This window comes from Coenobita brevimanus, chromosome 14, assembly GCF_032717465.1.
Source record: "Coenobita brevimanus isolate Jiangsu-jjx chromosome 14, ASM3271746v2, whole genome shotgun sequence".
In the NCBI taxonomy this organism is placed as follows: Eukaryota; Metazoa; Arthropoda; class Malacostraca; order Decapoda; family Coenobitidae; genus Coenobita; species Coenobita brevimanus.
Window position 1 is genome coordinate 2,050,734 of NC_136967.1, and position 4,267 is coordinate 2,055,000.

A 4,267-nucleotide genomic window follows, 5' to 3' on the forward strand; every position below is an offset into this window, starting at 1 on the left:
TAGGACCTCTTCCTTAGCGATTTATTTTTGGAAATGATTGGTTAGTATCCTTTTGTACGTTATTTATGCAGAGTGTGGTAATACTGGAATGATTTAGGTAACATAGAAGGCGGAAAGGTGTAATAAACTGATTAAATCGCTTAGGAAGAGGTGTTAGGGAGCTGTCTCACTCTCCTCCTCCTTCTCCCTCATTATCAGTCCTATTACACTCACCTCCCTCCAAGACGTGCACTGCTTGCCACGTTTTTTGAAGCTTTGTGTTAGCATCCTATTAATTCCCTGACGCTACTACCTTCCTTCAGTTTCTACCACACACACACACACACACACACACACACACCTGCAAGTAAGCATGAATGGGCTGTCTGCTTGCCCGGCGCGAGAGCATCACCCACCTAATAACAACCACAGGTGGGAAAATAAGAAAACACATTATATAACATCCTGGCTAAAAAAAAATAAATAAATAAATAAATAAATAAATAAAAATAAAATAACCAGACTAAACACACCTTGAGACACACCCAGGTCACGTTATCTTTAAGAATCGAGATGCTGATAATTAGAACTCTCTCTCTCTCTGGCTTGTAAGACATCTAGGTAAACACACTGACACACTACCCCAAACTTACCACAACTCGACTTACAAACATACCTGGTTGTCCTCATTCAAGTTATATGCACCACTACTGTTCTCTTTTTCGAATTCAACCACTACGAATTCCCGTGTGTCAAGTCTTTTTAATATACTGCTCTTGAAAATAAATGGGTATACAGTATGCTTGCTTGAAAATACAATCCTATTCATTCATTCACCTACCAAACACTACGCAATGGAATAAAAGTGAATATTAGAAGTGAAAAAATATGAAAAACAAATGATATTAATTGTAAATGGAGGCTTGCTTATCCTGAAATTCTGCTAGGATCCTTTATAAATATTGTCCTTGTGGCCTTGAGGAGAGAGATACAGGATGTGTAGGGATATAGCTACACACACACACACACACACACACACACACACACACACACACACACACAAATAAACTACAACTCATCCCGCTCCCCTTGTCTATATAGAACTGGCTACCGGGAAATTGCCGCACCACGATACTCTTTTCACTCTAACTTGGCCCAGATTTTTTCTCCTCTTGTAGATTATTTCACGTGGCTCATGGGCAGAAAAAAAAAAAAATGCCACCGCTCTCCATCCTTTCAATAGCACTTCTTCGTGACTAGCATTATTTTCTAGTGTTATGGTCACAATTCAGCAATCAAGATGAAGAAAGTTTAGGCCACGTAATAATAATAATAATAATAATAATAATAATAATAATAATGCTACTACTACTAATACAAATACTAACAATAATAATAATAACAGACAATAATAATAATAATAATAATAAATAACTTAACTAAAGGGATCTAAGTTTAACGAAATAGCCTCAGAAGAAAAAAATGAAATTGTTATAAGTGGATACCGGGAAGTAGTTACAGAATTCACCCCGAGACGATCTGCTTCATGTGCCGCGAAGGGAGGAGGGGAGGGGGGGCTCAAGGAAAAAGTTTGTCTCCACGCTGACGTCATATATTGCTCTCTCTCTCTCTCTCTCTCTAAGGTACTGTAGGATGTATTTTTGTTTATCCTTCACGGTGACGTCATGTATTGCTCCCTCTCTCTCTCTCTCTCTAAAGTACAGTAGGAAATATTTGTGTTGATCCTTCATGGTGACGTCTTGTAGTTTCTCTCTCTCTCTCTCTCTTTCTCTCTCAGGCACTGTAGGAAAGTTTTGGGTCCATCCTTTATGCTGACGTCATAATGTAGTTTGCACTTTACCTCACTCTAATTCAAATAATTTTCCATTCACCAATCAATCACACTACGCGTCACCTCTCTCAACCATCCCTGAAATCTTCCCTACCCAAACTTTCACAAATAATTACAGACAATCATTACGAAAACTCAGAACTAGTTAGCCAAAACTTCCTACAGTTTCTAGGCAATACAGTATCATCTTCCACCATCACATTGAAGATAAGTCAGTTTATTACCATCATCAATGTCACTCCCGACTCTCTCCTTTCTCCTTTACTACGATGTTATTTTTTTTTTTTTTTTGCGACCATCAGACGGCTTTATTTAACTGGGGAGACATATAGTGATAAAGGGGTTCATCACAGCTAAATCTCTCTCCCTACAACTAAATAAAATCGTCTGGTAAGAGTATAATCTATAATGCACACCTTAAGACATGATTCGCTGCCATCACAATAGCTCTCAACACCATTCACTCCTTTTCTTTCCACACCATACGCAACCATCCACACTCCCTCTCTATTACCCTTTCCACACCATACAGACGCTGCCATCCACACTCCCTCTCTCTTCACGATACCATACGCTTTCTACACCATACGCAACCACACACACTCCATCCTTTCTTCACCTTGTCATACGCTTTTCTCAGATCCACATACGCATTTACACATCTTACAGTCTTTAACACACTCTCAATTCTGCCTGCCTCTCTAACGCTAACAAACACATCCACTAACATCCGGAAACCACCTTGTTTACCACGTACTAAGCATTCTATCTTTACATTATTATTTACAAGACTTTCTTAAATTTTCATTAATTAGAATCTCTGTTTTCTATCTTACATTCTCGATAGCTACTTCTTGATGCACGTTCTCTGCAACATTCAACAAACTGCAATGGCGTATGCACTTATGCAATCTTAATGTTAGTGCAAAGGTATATTCGGTTCTTTTTAACATCACTGGCTCAAATTCGACTCATCCATCCAGGCTTCTTCACACACTTATCCATAATAATAATAGTAGTAGTAGTAGTAATAATAATAATAATAATAATAATTAATAATAATTATAATAATAAAATTATAATAGTAATAAACGCACTCTGACGTACAACTTATCACATCTACAGGTACCTCAACAACTGTGATATTCCCAACCTTCCACCTTTGCACTGCCCTCTTTACTCCCCCCCCCTCCCCACACACACTGATATTCTCAAGCACTACACATTTTTCTACGGCGCCACCAAAGCATTTCTTCTCAGCTTCTATACTCAACTCACGTCACTCCATTTCATCAGTATTCAAAGCAGCGTTTTCACATCCTTCCCTCACTCTCTATGCTCTAATAATAATAATAATAATAATAATAATAATAAAACAAGCAATAACACCAAATTTTCCATATCAACTTTCTACATCCTTCTCTTTGCTTTCCCACTTTAGCTAAAATGTTTGTTGCGTAGCGGTGACCTGACCTGCACGTGGCTCCATAATAGGGGAGGTCATGGGAGGTCACGTGGTCACATTCTCACATATCATTGCCCAAACACTCACTTCACATTACTTCACGCTTATGGCCACCAATTTACTGATTATATGAAGCCTTTTTTTAACCTTTCCCGTGCAATTATGACGGTTTTAGTAGGTCTGTGTGTGTGTGTGTGTGTGTGTGTGTGTGTGTGTGTGTGTGTGTGTGTGTGTGTGTGTGTGTGTGTGTGGTACAAGTGTCTCCCTATCGGCCTACAATTACCAACCTCTTCGTAGTGACGTCATATCGTAATAACGTCATAATCTAATCTTGTTGCCACACTACTTAAGCTCTGGGTAGGAAAGAAATATTTTACTTAAGATGGGGCGTGTCACTCTCCCTCTGTATCCAAATGCATTTTTTTTATTTTTTACTAGCACGCCGTTTTTTCTTTTGATTTAGTTTATTCTGCATATTTTCGCACATTTATATAACTTTAAAGGCTTCTCGTACTGATGGATTTTCATGAAGGCTGATTTTTTTTTTTTTTTTTTTTTTTTTTTTCTATCAAGGCCCAGCAGTCCTCCTACATACCATACACCTCTGCATGTCACCTACCCCACCCCAGGCTCCAAAATCGGTCTTAAAACCGTATGGGAATGGCAAGATTCTCTCTCTCTCTCTCTCTCTCTCTCTCTCTATTTTTAAAGAGGCACTGTCCGGGAAGAAAGGCCGGGACGGAAATTACCTCATATTAAAATTTATTCCTACGGTTGTGTTGCTTCATCCTTACTTATATTCTCTCTCTCTCTCTCTCTCACACACAAACTTTAGCCTGTGAGGGGACCCAATGGCTGCAGCTAAAAATGGATCGATCGAAGTTATTTTCCTTTCCTGTCTTGTTAGTGAAAGGCTGTCCAAACTTTTTCTCTCTCCTCCTCCTCCAACTTCTCTTCTTCCTCTGCTCTTC